At 37.1% G+C, this 16704-nt stretch overlaps 1 long non-coding RNA gene across 1 annotated transcript in view; it reads left to right on the top strand.

Annotated features, from left to right (window-relative positions):
• Window positions 1-13021, top strand: part of LOC139320676 (uncharacterized) — a 120307-nt gene extending 107286 nt beyond the window's left edge. The window contains exons 2-3 of the long non-coding RNA XR_011600716.1: window positions 6963-6996; window positions 12581-13021. This is a non-coding gene — a long non-coding RNA (uncharacterized lncRNA). The remainder of the gene's footprint in view (window positions 1-6962; window positions 6997-12580) is intronic.
• Window positions 13022-16704: the final 3683 nt, after the last annotated feature.

Here is a 16704-nt window from a genome sequence, read left to right as displayed (position 1 = left end):
AACTTTGGCTAAGTCTGCATATACCTTAGGGATTTGGTGTTCGCCTGGAGGCCCGTTTGAACAAGCTGCTGCTGTTTCTGGCTACTGGTCATTTTGGGTAGGTTGGTATTGGGGGGGGAGGAGCAGGGAGTGTTGGGCCAACTCCTATCCTGATTTTTCGGTATCCATCTTCCCATGTGATGGTGGGGCCCATTTATCTAGCCAAGCCAGGCCTAGTATGATAGATTCTGACATTTTGGGGTTACTATAAATCGTATGAGTTCATGATGTTTCCCCATTTCTAATCTAATCAGTTCAGTAACATGAGTGGAAGGGACTCCCCCAATTAGCATGCCATCAACCTGGTAAAATTTAATTGGTTGTTTTAAGGGTGTTGTTTTGATGCCCAGGTGTTCTACATTTTTTTGGGCGATTAGACATCTGGTGCAGCCTGTGTCTATTACTGCTGGGAGTTCTGTTTCTTTCCCTGTTTCTAGTCTTACTTTAATTGAGAAAGGGGTGATGGGGTACTCACGATGGGGTCTTCATCCCCACTGGGCTGTCGGAAGGTGCTCCTGTAGCTGGAGGCCTCCCCCTCTCTTCAGTGGGGAGGGGAATCTCCATGGCTAGTTTGGCAAATTGGCTGGTGTCTGGGGTTTTCTTTGGAGCCCTCCTCCCTCGTGCAGCTGTGGCGGGTCATTGTTGTGGAACTGGGACAGGGGCCAAGCACTCAGAAGCTTGATGTCCTGTTTGTCCACAGTGATAGCATTTAATCACCTCCCTTGTGAAGGGGGGGGGTGCGGTATGCAGGTTTTGAAATGGGCTTTTTTGCTAACGGCCTACAAGGTGGCTGCTGAGTGGTGGTTGGCTGGGGGGGTGTACTTCTCTGTCCAGAGCAATGGACATGGTATAATAGTGGTGGAGACGCTCAGGTACTCCCCAGATCCCACAGGCTTTTCTGACTTCTGGGTTGATGGCTTCCCTGAAGTAGTGCAGGAGTATGCGATCAGGCCAATGGCTCAGAGTGCCTGTGACTCTCCTAAAGTCCCATACAAAGTCTTTCATTGGTCAATTACCTTCCTTCATGAGTTTTAGCATGGCTTCATTTTTGTTTATTTGGTCTGGGTCGTCAAAGCGAGGCTGTAGCAGTGTGATAAAGCCTTTTATATCATAAAGTTCAATGGTGCCCTCATCTGGCTGCTGAGCTGCTTGCTGCACTGGAGGGGGGGCATTGCAGCCGGCTGCTGGATTAGGGCTCCCTGTGGTGCCAGGAGCATTGAGGCATAGGAGGGGGGCCAGGGGGATCCCTGTGAGCTTAGGACAGGCAGTGCAGGATACCACTGTCACTGGATCCATCCCTGGCCTGGGTAAAAAGCCCATCCAGGTGGTATGCTCTCCGCCGGTGGTAATGCTAATGCAAGCTGGCGTGGGGCCCAAAAAGGGGGATTTTGGAATCCCACTGTTGCAGGCTGGCCATGGGGCATCAATCCTTCCAATTCACTCCTGGCTGGGTGGGGTGGGCTGCACTCCACTAACCCCCCTATCCTTGTCCCGGGCCAGGGAAAGTGAAAGTAGGTTGTGCTAGCTGCCATCTCACCTCAAAGGGTTTTGAAGAGGGTGCGTAACTCCCCACTTCCATCCATTCAAAGCAGTCAGGAAGTCCAGACAAGGACTGGCTCTGCGTGGGGTGGGGCCGGTCCCAGTCCTGGGAGTCGCCGGAGCTCACAGTGGCCCCCATCCTCCAGTCACTTTCACTCAGTGACTTCAAATCTCCTCCTGAAGTTGGGTCGGACTGGCAACTCTTCCAGGATTCTGATGCCTTGGGCTGAGCCCCAAGCTGAAGGACTTCCTCTGCAGCCTTCATGGCCCATTCCAACTCTTCAGGGGAAGAAAGCAAGGGGTCGGTACTTCCTTGAGTCCACAGGCCCCGACAGCTCCCTCTTTCTCTTCCATCTTCGCTGAGTCTTTGCACCACCCAGGTTTAGGTAGATGCTGGGGCTCAGCACCCCTGACAGCCCCTTATAGGGTGCCGTTAGGTTTTTATAAAAATGAGATTTGGGATAAAATTGTCCAAATGCGAGTTCCATAAGGAAGCCCTTGACTACTTGGAATACAGAGTATCAAATAAGGGGATCGAAATGGACCCAGAGAAGGTGAGGGCAGTACTGGACTGGCAGCCCCCACACACCTGTAAGCAACTCCAGAGCTTCCTAGGGTTTGCAAACTTTTACAGACAATTCATCACTTCCTTCGCTGAGGTCACACTCCTTTTGACAGAACTATTAAAACTGGCCAGTCTCCCACCAGGCCAAAACTTTAGCCAGCCTTTAGCTTGGACAATGGACTGCCAAAAATCTTTTGAATGGTTAAAACGCCTATTTGCGGTGGAGCCAATCCTACAGCATCCTGACTTGAATAAGCCCTTCGTGGTTCAGGCTGATGCAAGTGATGTGGCGGTGGCGGCTGTTCTACTACAAAGGGACCCATGTAACAATCTAATGCTGTGTACTTATGTATCAAGGAAGTTAACTGACACTGAGTGCAGATGGGCGGTATGGGAAAAAGAGGCGTTTGTGGTGCGATGGGTTCTCTTGTCCTGGAGACATTTCCTGGAGGGGGTGGAGGAGCCTATTGAGTTTTGGACTGACCCAAGAACCTCGAGGCACTGAAGACCCCGAGGAAGCTTTCTCCAAAGCAAGTTCGTTGGGCTCAGTATTTCAAACACTTTAACTTTAACCTGAAATATATCCGGGGGGGGGGGGGGGTAAGAACCTTCTGGCTGATGCTCTCTCCCGCAAACCCCAATTTGACAGCTGATGGGAAGAGATAGTTCATGCCATGATTTCAGAGTCTCAGCCAGCCGCCCAAGCTTGCACCAGAGCACAAACGCGCCAGGGTTCCAACCTCCCCAAAGACAAGTTGACAGCGGAGCTAAAAGCAGCACTTTCTAATGATTCCTGGTTCAAAGAGCACAAGGTGGACTTCACCCTAAGGGACTGGTTGGCATGGAAGGGGAATAAACTTTACGTACCCCACAGCCTACAGCTCCTGGTACTGAAGAGAAGTCATGATTCTCGCCTGGGGGTCCACTTTGGGTATTTAAAAACCCTCCATTTGACTAGGAGGCAATTCTGGTGGCCAAAAATGAAAACTGAAGTGGAAGACTATGTGAGGAGCTGTGCCACCTGCGCCACCATGAAATACCGACCAGGGAAGCCCCTGGCCTTCTTCAGACTGTGGCTGAACCCACCAAGCCCTACAAGAGTTAGTAGACATAATAGCATTTTTTTCCTATCGGTCAAGGTCAGGGCGGTCCAGCATCTGGACGAGGAGTGGTCAGGGGCTGGGCTGAGGCGAAACCGATGGTGATTGGAGCATGTGACCGAAAGGGGAGAAAGGGTTGGTTTTGGGAGCTTTGTATTATTGAAGGAAAGCCCAGGTTTTTCAGTTTCTGGATTTCCCAGATGTGCCAGTTTACCTATTGCTAGTAAAGAGAACTTTGGAAAATGCCTGCTTCCGCGTCTTTACTGGGAGTCAGGAGTTTTCTGGAACTCTGACAGCCTAATGTATAGAGAAAATGAAAAGATACAACATAGAAAAAATATAGGTGCTTGAATTTAAAATAGCATTAAAATAAATGTGGGCAGACATAATAGAAAGTGATAAGATGTAAGAAGCTTTATCTTTCAATGACCAGTTTTCACTTATTGAAATATGTAGAATACAATGGCAATGATCTGTTCATTATCTCCCACTTGCAAAGTAAATCTATAATACCTCTGAAATTTTGGCAAATTTTGTGATCCAGCTATACTATATTATTCTACTTTTACAGAATGATTTTATAGAAAATATGATTTTGTATTTTATGTACTTGTCATAAAAAAAAATGAATATCAGATTTTTTAGATTGAGAGTGTAAGAATTTGAAGTTCTTTAACTCAAATGATTTGGTCCTGTTTGGCTACAGCCTTAATTTGGTTTGAAGTCAATATATATGTTAATATGATTTTGGAGAAACAAGAATTTGATGTTAAACAATAGGAAGAAATTCATAGCAAACCACTTCTAAAATCCAGGCAGTCACCAGAAGCCAAACACTGAGTCAAAGACAAACAAAACAAAACAAAACAAAACACAAAACAAACAGCTGCCAAAAAAGCCAACACAGTCCTAGGCTGCATTAACAAAGGGATAGAATCAAGGGTTAGTATCACTTTATAATGCCTTGGTAAAACCTTACTTGGAATATTGCATCTAGTTTTGGTCGCCACAATATAAAAAAGATGTTGAGACTATAGAAAGACTGCAGGGACTGGAGACTACAATATATGAAGAACAATTGCAGAATTGAATACATTTAGTTTAATGAAAGGAAGAAGAAGGGCTGACATGATAGCAATATTCCAATATCTAAGTGGCTGCCATAAAGAAGAGGGGATCAATGTATTTTTCCAAAACACTTGAAGGCAGGACAAGGACAATGGATGGAACCTAATCAAGGGGACTAAAACTAAGGAGAAATTTCCTGACAGTTAGAACAATTAATTAGTAGAATGAGTTGCCTCCAAAAGTTATGGGTGCTCCAACAGTGCAAGTTTTTAAGAAGAGATTAGACAACCCTTTATCTGAAATGTTTCACAGTTTCCTGCTTGAGCAGGGAGTGGGAACTAGAAGACATCTAATTATGTTAGACAAAACAAAACAAACAAAACAAAACAAAACAAAACAAAACAAAACAAAACAAAACCAACAAAACAAAACATATTTAAACAAATTGATTTGCCTCCCTTCTTTGACAATAAATTTCATTGTCACATCTGCCTCTGTAAAAATCTCATGTAGGTAGTTTTCTGGCTATATGATTCCTTCTTTTGGATCAGATCTCCATCAGCTTTCTTTCTTTTCAGTTCTCTAAGCCTAATGTTCCTCAATGATCCACTGGAGGATTTTCTAGCTGTTAAAATTGGCCAACATCTTTTTCACCACATGCTGGCCAAATATGTCAATCAACCTTCTAAGCCTTTGCATTTCCCCAGCTGGGCCTCTGCCTTTGTTAGTTACAAGGAGTGAAATCTCAGCTGAGCAAAGTGATGCAAGGAGAAAAGCCCTTGTTAAATGAATGAATGAATGAATGGATGTATTTTCCTTTTATCTTCTACCTCACCTCTTCTATTTCCCTAGGCTGCATTTATGGTCAAAGCTTTTCCCCATTCCTGTTTTTCATTACAATTAGCTAAACTTGTTTTGCTCTATTCCTTCTCCTCCCCCCATGTGTCTGTGCACCTGTGTTCCTGTTTCAGTGTGACTACGTAGCCAAAGCTCCACACTTTTTTTATACCTTTTCTATCTTCAACTCATATTTCTTGCTTTACTGCAATGTCCCAGACTCCAATTCTGATTTCCTTATTGGCCCAAGCAGCTTAAAAAATAAGCTTCTTATCACTATCTTACATCTCCCCCTCCACTTCCTTTAGTATCTCTCACCATCCAATTTTCTCTGCTTCTGACTTTGTTCAATTATGGACCTATGAAACCAGACTGTTAGTACCAGAATCGCTTCCTTATTTTGGCAATTTCTGGCAATTTTGTGCCATTCTTTCTTATTTTGCAGTTCTACTGCAACAGTTTACCATCTGTCTATCTACCTTCCTACATAGCTATCATCTCCCTCTTTCTCTCCCTCCCTCTCTCTCCCTCTCTCTCCCCCCTTTCATCTATCTATCTATCTATCTATCTATCTATCTATCTATCTATCTATCTATCTATCTATCTATCTGTCATCTATTTCATCTTTCTATCTTTCTATCTTTATTCAGTTTCTATAGCTGCTCATCTCATTCAATGCTCGTCTCATTCAATGACTCTGGGCAGCTTACAATTCAAAAAAACGTATTATAATTAAAATACTAAAAACATTTGGTTTGCATATATGATAACTTTAAATACATTCCTTTAAAATGAACTTGTGGATATTCCAGTGCTTTATGTATGCAATATATGCATCAGTTTTGGCTTGAGAGTGTAGGTACTGTTCAGATATGGTAGAAGATACAAGAAGCAAATCAAAATTCTGATTATTCTTCATTTTGAAGATAATGCTTTTTTAAGAGATGTTTTAAATATTAGTATTTAAATGGAAAAATACATTTTTCTAAGCCTGGTCTATTATTATTATTTTGCTTTTAAAATAGTACTTATAAGTAATTACTTAGAATGTGTCATAAAGAAAGAAGTTGCAACGTCAGTTAATTAGACCTGGCAGAATCTATCCTGACATTTGAGCTGTGCTGGAAAGATTTTGCTAAAATATAATCAATAACTTACAATGGCCTTTTGACTCTCCATCTGGCTGTGAAGTATGGTTGTGTGAATCTTGCTAAGCAAAGAAACTCCTTACTTTTTTCTTATTAAAGAGTTTTGGACCCCAGAAGGAATATGTGGAAATGCCTTTAAAAATTGTGAACAAAAAGGTCAGAAGGCCAAACAAGACAAGAAATAGAGAGTTGATGATAGATTGTCTTTATTATTATGTCAATATGTCTTAAATAAATTCCTATTACCAGATCTCCAAGACAAACGTTTACATTTTTTTCACTCATTAGCTTTGAATGTGAGTATGACAAAAGTATTGAGACACAAATACACAGGTGGGTATTTAAAAGTGTCATTAATTGTCCATTTTTTTATCTGTTTACTTATTTTTACAGATTGCTTTGATGTGATTCTGAGAGGAAAAAGAAGATAACAATACAATACTTTATTTCCACACAGTAACAATTTCTTATTGTTTTTGTCTTTCTCTTTATTTTAGTCTATTATTTTTTAATTTATGTTCCTATCTATCAAATTTATATGACCACCCATTTCACTGAAAGTAATTCTGGGCAACATAATTTCCTTAATCCTAAAATACTGGTAAGAGTCTCTTGTGATGTGTACTTGAATTTATTTCTCTTTCCCTTTTCTTATCCAATTCTTAGTTCCTAAGAAAACAGACAGAAGTGACAATAGCAGGTAATTCTCCTTGAATTCTTTTATAATAAACATATTTTAATAAGCCCATCAAATTAGATATTTAAATTACTGCTTCATTACTATAATACAGGAATTTCTTTCTTAAATTCCAAAAACTTATACTATACAGTGTTTTGCTATATAACAGAAATAACAGTCATGAAGGAGCTGCATAGACTCTAAGAACATGTAGAAATGGCATAGTAGCTTGACTTTCTACTTTATTATTTACAATGAGTTACATATAATTTAACCATTATATTTACACAGGCAAAACCTAGTTTATTTATCAATACAGAATTAAACCGCTAACAACAACGGTACTGAGTATAGGAGATTATCACAAACTAATGTTTTACAAGTCCAAGTTGGACTTTAATGTTCAGAATACCCAGCCATGTTATCTGGAAATTATGGAAATTGAAAGCCAAAGTCATAATAGAAATACTACATTGGGAAAAGATAACTTTACACAATACCCATTGCTTAGATATTATCCAAATATTTTCAGTGCTCATACTATTCTTACATTCACCACTTAATGATTAATGCCATGATATTATAAAGGCAATGGTTCTTATTGGAATTGCTGCTATTTATCTCTGTGTAAATAATAGTGCCTATATTGGATTACATTATATCTCATTTTAAGGAACTGACATTTCCAAAATCACATAATACTAAGTCATTGGTTTATTTTTCTGTTCATTAACTGTAAGTATTTAAAAAATCCAATGCTACCATGTAGCCTGTTTTGAATTGTCCTGACATATAAATGTGCCTGTCAATGTTGTTATTTATTTGTCACTGAGCTCGTTTGAAAAGTTCAGTATTATTGATTTGCTGATCTTGCATTTCCTTCATAAGCTGAGAGATGCATTTTCTAGCAAAGGCTTTAATTTCCTTGGAAATTGGAATTCCATTTGGATTACTCATTAATTTTAGAAACATATGACTCGATGAATGACTACAAGGGAATTTGTCAAGCTTTTGTCCTATAATTAAATTTGAATAGCTAGTCTAACAAGTTTGTGTATAGTTGAAAGCAAACAGTAGAATAAAATTACATGATCCTTTGTGCTGGAGAGACTCATGGCTAAATACTATTAGTTTAAGTAAATATTACATTACTATTTAGTTCTGAAAATATATTTTTAGGAAGGTTAGGTTTATTATTAATAATTTTACCATTCCTGACATTGTAGAGTTTAATAACAAAAGACCTTGCTTAATATTGCAAGGTGAATAACAATATAACTAAATAGGGCAAAGAGAAAATCAATTAAGTGGGCAAGGAGAGAAATAATATCAAAATCCATAGCTAGACAATATTCTTAATACCAAAAAGTATGCCTCTTTTACTGTTTCTAGATACTTCATAAAGCAAAGTGCTACAAAAAGGAGAAAATATGGAAGAAGCAGATAATGTTTGAAAATTAGGTTAGCTATTGTTGCAACCATAAGGTTATCAAATTAGTGACAGTCTCAAGATTATTGTAGATTTAATGTTTTAGACACTGGTAATGTTTGCAAACATCAGTTAATCTGTAGCTTTATGAAACAAAGCAAGGATGACTTTGTGGCTGGCCTGCCACTTTGCAATTCTGAAAAATAAAAATTGACCAAGTCTAATATATGTTTTCTGTCGTAGTTATCAGGAAGTTGTGTTTTTATGGTCAGAAAGTTATACTTCTTGATAAAGGAGTAACTTTGTGCTATATTGGGAAAACTTCTTCAGTTAAGAATTGTTTTTTTTTTTTTTTCAATTCTATCCCACTGAAGTGAAATACTCTGGAGCTTAATCAATACACCCTGATGCTTCCAGAATATAGCAATTTATCTGAGGAGCTCATTTTGCTGGCTTTGCAGTTGAACTTTGCTGTTTTGTTGGTGATTACACTAAACCCTGTGATTGCTATTAAACTTTGAAATAAGTGGCTACTTTCCTTCATGGAAGCCTTCTTAAATCCATGAAAATCAGATGATAAGTAGAAAGAGGGGAAAAAAATGAATTTATGAACCCCCAACTTTAAGAGCGTATGGATTTAGGTTCATCTCCTCCCAGATATTTGGACGACATGTTCCATAATATTCCTATAATGGTTCTTCCATAGTTTTGTCTATGGAGATTCTCAATCATCCAGGTCAGGGGTAAGTGTTATATTTTAGGATTACCTCCTGTATCTCCTCCCATGACTATAACCATGTTGCTTGTATTTTTATGATTTATATTGTTCTGTTTGTTTCCTAGTATGATTTGATTGCTTATTAGTAACCTATGACTATCACTAAGTGTTATATCTTATGATTCTTGATTAATGTATTTTTTCTTTTTTCTTTTTTTCCTTTTATGTACACTGAGAGCATATGCACCAAAGACAAATTACTTGTGTGTCCATTCACACTTGGTCAATAAAGAATTCTATTCTATTCTAATTTCCAAAATTATGTTAGTTTGATATAAAAGAAAGGGAAACACAAACTAGCACATTTTATAATTAACATTATATATGTTTTCCTTAATAAAAAGATCATTATTTTCTGTATAGAACTACAGTGAAGGAAAATAAATAGAAAACCAGCAATACAGTGAAGGAGAGAAGTAGATAGAATATTTAAACATAAGTTTACTTAATGCATGCATTTATCTGAAATTACAACCAGCAGAAATGAAGTCATACAGTAAAATGAACAATTGACACTGCTATTGACAGGCTCTAGGCATTTGTAATATACATTTATTGGATAAATTTTTAACAAGATAAAACAAGATGAATATTGTTAGAAAAGAATTAGAAAAGAAACAAGAAAAATAAGGAACAATACCATAACTAAAAAAATGTATAAAAAGAAATAGAAATATAAAAGAAAAAAGATTATAAAGAAACAGCTTCCAATCGTTTTGCTAACTCTTGTAAGTAAGTTAAAAAGAAAAAAAAGTAACTGTTTTGTATATAAATCCCCAATTGCAACCAAACTGAAATTGAATGATGGTTATGGTAGATATGTGATGGTGGAAGTACTTTATATATAGTCTGTAGGAGATGCCCAGGTTGAGCCCGAAAGAAGGTCAAATATATCATGAGTCCCTTCACGCTTACAAGTCCAGCCCACCTTGAATTCCTTTCTATTCTTTTCTTCTACTAATTTCCCTTGACCGTTAGTAGTTCAGATTCTTCTACAGATTTTAAGATTACAATAAATCTTTATATACATATGAACTGCCTGAATCTCCTGATTTCCCTGGTGTTTGACATGACCAAGACTTTGATACTGGGAATATATGTTCCAAATGAGGATAGTGTAACTTTTTGCAAAGGATTTATGGACAAATTAATGGTTACCATATGAAAATTGGTACTTAATGAGAGATTGGAATGGATTAATTTGTCCTCAAAAAAGGAGGACAAAAAAGTGTCCAAAAAAGTGTGTTTGTTATTTGACAGGATAGACAATCTTGAACTTGTAGATCCATGGAGACATGTTAAGTGATGCATAAAAATACCTTTATTTTTAAGAAAGACCCAGATCATGTTTTGAATATTTTACAATTTGACTACTGCTGTTCACAAAACAGAGATACTACCAAAGATATTTTCCCCCATACATCAATTCAGTGTTAAAAGGAAAACCAGATCTTTCAGATGAAGATTAAATGAAGCGTAGTTGCAGAAAGAAGAAGTGATGGAAAATTGTGGAAAAAAGTTAAAAGAAGTTTTTGATAACAATCTTAATAAGGGTACAGATATAACAATGGCTTGGGATGCTATGTATTAAAAATAGATTGCAGTATTGGCAACATGCCCAGACATTCTATTTTAAATTAACCATAATACAAACAAAAAAGAATTCAGTAAAAAAAAAAAAAAAAGCAAGCATAGAGGCTTATAAAATAATGCTTTTGCAGAGGAGCTGTAAGCAAATTCAACTTTTCTGCAACAGATCCAACAGATTCAAGGAATGAAATATGATCAGGCTTGTCCATTAGCAGATTTTAAAGTAAAATAAAGGTCTCTTCATTCAAAGGACAATAGAACTTGTGAAACTGGTCTTGATGATTAACACAGAAGGTAGTTGGGAAACACATGAAATGCGGAAGTTGTATTGATCTGGTAAGACGTCATACTTCTGTAAACAGCTTTCACTTTTTTGGAAACTTCCAAATCAGGAAAAATTGATGTCTTACATTGGCTAGAACCTCTGTTCAAAGGAGATTTGACTGTTTCCTGGCAATATATACATAAAATCTCACTTCTAGTGATAACGGCACAATAATATTAGAAGCAGTTCCAGACTTTCTCCTCATTAAAGGAATTTTAATCTCATGTTCAATTCTGACAGGAAAATCTGTTCCAAAAGGAAGGAGGCTTTTTTTTTTTTAAAAAAAAAAAGTCCTCCATAAATTCACCCAGTTTTGATTGACTTGTAAGGTTTTCAATGCCCATCATATGTAGATCTTTCCTATACAATAGTAACTCTAAGTAAGTAATTGTTCTGTCCTCGTACCATGCACACACCCAACCAGACAGCCGAGGGTTAAATAAACTCTTCAAACACACAACGTCAGTGATAAGGAACTTGGCAGCAACTCCGTGGCTGCCTGCCAAGAGCTTTTACTCCGATAACACAGACAAAAATACACACAGTTTGAATAGTCCAGTTTGTAATTAAATCCACGGCAAATAGATGTTGTGTCCGAAGGTGCAAGTGCCTCACCAGAGATTAGCTTTGTCCGTCACAGAATCCGAATGGCCACCACACTCCCTTTTATAGCCTGTGGGGTGTGGTCCAGTGACTCAGCTTAATCTCTGGCACGCCTCCTTTTCTGTTGCTCACGCTTGTCTCTCCGACGCTGGCATGGGTCCAACCACAATGTTTCTTCGTCACTATCCGACGGCTCGGAAACACCTGGCTCCTGGCCAATCTCTTCTCCTTCGGGAGACACCTGAGGCATTGCCAGAGAGGAGGGTCCTGGAGAGGGAGGCCTGGCCGTCTCCTCTCCTTCATGTTCGGAGCCTTCTTCCTCCGATAAGATAGGCTCGGAGGACGGAGCCACAACAGTAATGTGCTTATTTAAAATACTGCTACTAGCTTGAATAACTGACCCAGAGCCATTTAGTTGATTTTCAAAATGAGCCATTTTTAAACAAATCAGTTTTAAATTACATTTAAGCTTGGCCAGATCTTGTTGGATTACTTTAATATTTGTACTCAAGTCAGGATCTCTTTTAAGAAATTAGTAGAAGAATCTTCCAATGTCTTCTTGCAGCTAAAATTAAAGCAATTCCTGAATGTTTGGATATAGTCCAATACGATAGAAGTTTGAAAGCACTTTAATCAGAAGAGAGTGTGAGTGTGTGTGAAAGAGGTGTATTCACAGTGCCATCCTAAACAGGAAAACATATTTTTTTTTATTTTTTTAAAAATAATTATCTTTAATAAATTTGATTGGTTTCTTTTGTACTTTTGTTAAGTTCCTTGTTGGTTTTTATAGTTGGTTGTTTATAGTTGGTTTTTTATAGTTATTCATTTTCTTGTCTTTCTCTTTTTGTACTCCTTTATATAAAACTTTTTTTACATAAAGAATTGAGGCCTTTTCAACTATGGTGCTAGAGAAGACTCCTGCGATTCCCTCAGACTGCAAGGCGATCAAACTGGTCAGTCCTAGAGATCAACCCTGACTGCTCTTTAGAAGGCCAGATCCTGAAGATGAAAGTCAAATACTTTGGCCACCTAATGAGACGGACGGTCTCACTGGAGAAGAGCCTAATGCTGGGAAAGATTGAGGGCAAAAGAAGAAAGGGACGACAGAGAACAAGGTGGCTGGATGAAGTAACTGAAGCAGTAGGCATGAGCTTAAATGGACTCCAGAGGATAGTAGAGGACAGGAAGACCTGGAGGAACGTTGTCCATGGGGTCGCGATGGGTCGGACATGACTTCGCAAATAACAACAAATGTAAACTTAAAATAAAAATTAAAACAATTTTCTCATGTGTACATCATGCGAAAGAAATCATATTGAATAAAATGCCTTATATCTAAGTTTCAATTTGGATTCTGTGTTTGAAATGCAGATTTAAATTAGTATATTTGTTACCTGAAAGTTTTCTTCCAAACCCTGATTCATCTTGCATAAATAATATGCCATTAGAAAAATATTGATTAGTTCCAAATCATATTTATGCATAGCTTTCATAAATACAATGAAGAAGAATCTTTAGGTGAAAAGGGTACATAGAATAGAAACAGATTTTCTGTTAGAAACAAATGTGTAAAATACAGAATAAGTTCAAAGCCCAACTTAGGTATAATGCTAATTCACTGATTGACCAAATACTCAGTTACTATTCCTCAATGAAATTTGCCTCATGAGTTTATTGTCAGAGTAAAATAGGGGATTCTCAAAATGACAAGATGATTTTTTAAAATCCCCTCCAATTGTTTGAAACAAAAGCAAAATTTAAAGTTTTGGAGACCAGCACGGCCTTATTTGTTTGCCATGAATTGTTTAGCCCAGAAGTCTTCAAACTTGGCAGTTTTAAGACTTGTGGATTTCAACTTCCAGAATTCTGGAATTCTGGGAGTTGAAGTCCATAAGTCTTAAAGCTGCCAAGCTTGAGGACCCCTGGTTTAGCCACTCTTCTGGCTAACATTTCTGGCTTATGCTGGAAAAACTTGGCTACTATTTAAACAATACTGTCATGAAAAGTATTATAAAACAACTTTCTGTCATGAAAAGTATTATAAAACAACTTTCCTTAAATTTTAATTCTCTCCTGAAAATAAAAAAAATATTCTCCTTAAAACCCACAGTTCAGCTGCTCTGAATTTTAATTTGTTTTAATTTGAGCTTCTTTGCATAATATAAAAGCTGAAGCAATTCTTATAAATCACTAAGAATGATTATATTCTTGTACTGGCATGCCAATTAATTATGAGCTTTTAAATTACCACATTTATAGAATTTGTCTCATTGGACCAAGCCTACTCATTTACTGTGTCTGATTTACACAATTCTGCCTGCTTGTCAATCTAGGAAACACCTTATAAGCTTTTAAGGAGATAGTTTCTCAGATAGTTGGCTTTTTTTTTAAGGTCAATATTAAATCTATTGATCCAAGTATGTTAAAATTGTACAGCCACATATTATGTGTCAGTTAAAAGTCTGATAATATCAGTGGTGGGATTCAAATTTCTTTACTACCGGTTCTGTGGGTGTGTGCTTGGTGGGCATGGCATGGCTTGGTGGGTATGGCAGGGGAAGGATACTGTAAAATCTCCATTCCCACCCCACTCCAGGGGAAGGTTACTGCAAAATCCCCATTTCCTCTCAATCATCTATGACTTGGGAGGCAGAGAATAGATGGGGACGGGGGCAGTCAGAGGCGGTATTTACCAGTATCCGAACTATTTAACTATTTAAATACCAGAGTTGGTATTTAAGTATACGAACTACTTAAAATTTCCGGTTTTCCAGAACTGGTCAGAACCTGCTGAATACCACCTCTGGATAATATATTTCAGGACACATTATTTTGCAAGAAACCCCACCTATTTTCACTATCAGAAGTTCTATCTCCAGTTTTGGGCAATGATGAATATTCTCATATATTCATATTGAAAGATTAATATTACCCTGCATATTTTAGTAAAAGTATTTTTAAGCTAAAATATAAGGAAAATATATTCATTTTTAAACATATGAATCTGTATCAATGTTTAATATTTGGCATTTATTGGGAATTAAGCCTTACTGGAAGGTTTTTTATCAGTGATATTATCGCATTTGTATCATTTATTGTCAAGGGTTTTTTATGTTTAATTTTTAAGTAGGTGCATTAAACTCTATTTTGCCTTTTTGTTTTTTAGACAACTATTTGAATTTTCATTGACTTTATTTAAATTGTGGTTTTCCTGAGCTGCTTTCACTTTACATTTTTATGTAAAAAATAATTTCACACTTAAAGAAAAAAAATAACTGAGAAAGAAAAAAGGCAAAAAGTGAATATAATTCTGAACCCTTTGAAGAAATCTACTGGGTCTATGGACAGTGAGGATTATTTGGAAAAATAACTTTTTCTATCATAGTTTAATACTTGTAGTTTTTCTGCAAGGTTACATCATAACTGGTATAACAACTTGCATATCATTCTTCCCACATCAATGAGTCTAGATAAAGTTTTTACTTTCCATTGCTTTTTCTCATGTATGAAATACAGGTTTTTGGCTTTCATTTATACCTCTTTTTGGGGAAAAAAAATCTCTTACAAATTTTCTTAAACGAAGCCACTCCATAAATTGGATTTGTTCAGGGTTGGTCACTTTTGCTATTATGTCAATCCTTATTTGACCTTACCCTAATGAATGGAATCTAGCCAAATTTTATAGTGGCAGTCATTTTATTTTTCATGGAAGCATATACGTAGGACAGCATGGACATAGTCATGATAGTTTTTCAGACAGTGATTATGACATAAATTAGCTAACTTAAGATTCCTACAAAGAAAGCCTAGAACGACTTCTGGTAGGAACAGTTATGGAAGACAGTGATGAAATCTGACTTCAGTTATATAAGTAGTATTTTGCCAATAACAATAATCACTTAATCCCAGAATAAGCACCAAACCCAGGCACATCAGGTTGCTAGATTAAAGAAAAGTGAATTTAACCCTTAATACAAAAGCACTTATCCACTAACTCTATCTATCACAGTCCAGAATATATAAAATGCTCATTATATCCATCCAGTTTCCCCCCCTCCCCCAGTGGTATACTCTAACAAAGTAAAAATACATTTCCTTATAGCTGATTACTAAGACTAATTAAACAATTTGTTTAATTAATAAAGTCTTATAATAATCATATCAAGTCTCCTTTCATAAAAGGAGAAGTACTGAGAAAGAACTTTTGTCAACATTCAGTAGGAAGAATATTTGCCTTTTCTTTAATTATTAATACATAATGTTCCAGGTTAATCTGACAGGCAAGTTAAGTACTTATCAGGAAGAGGCAGTGAATGCTCCTAAACAGGATTAGCATGGGCAGCACCAGCCCAAAGCACAGCATATCTGCAAAATCTCTGATTTTGACTGTGACTGATTTAGGATTACTGTGCAAAAGAAATTCCTTTGTCCCTCAGAGAACTCCATCATATTCTTTTATGCTCTAGATGAATATTTTATGGGAATGATTGTTTTCAATACAATATCTGTTGAAGAATTCATTTACATAATTTTTGCCTGCTTTGTTTATGCTAGGCTAGAGATAGGTAATTGGCAATTTGTGGAGTGGAAAAGAAAACTTGAGTCAGTAGGACTCACTGTAAACTTGGAGGAGGCTGTAAAAGAACTTACCTAATAATGTCAATGAAAATTTCAGTGCTAATTTAAAGCATTCATATCATTGCGTCATATTGAACTGTGTAACAGTCTTTCTCAGTTTGTTACTTTTTGATGTGTTGAAACAATTTTCAGGGTAGCACTGTACCTCTGAAAAACTGAATTGGCCAATCACTACAAATCAGACACTCAAATAAATTATACAGAGTTTCCGATCATGTAGAAAAACTTGTAGCACTTCTTTTATAAGATCTACTACTGTCACAGATATCAGAGTCAGGATCATCCAGCATGATCTTGCCACCTTTTAATGTACTTGGGATTTATGAGGTGCATGAAAAACATACAAGGCAGGAAACAAAAGCAAAT

The sequence above is a fragment of the Pituophis catenifer genome, unplaced genomic scaffold (genome assembly GCF_029215685.1).
Source record: "Pituophis catenifer annectens isolate HBS135680 unplaced genomic scaffold, rPitCat1.0.hap2 SCAF_8, whole genome shotgun sequence".
Classification (NCBI taxonomy): domain Eukaryota; kingdom Metazoa; phylum Chordata; class Lepidosauria; order Squamata; family Colubridae; genus Pituophis; species Pituophis catenifer.
The sequence above is the reverse complement of the archived record's forward strand: the minus strand, read 5'-3'. Positions and strand labels throughout refer to the sequence as shown.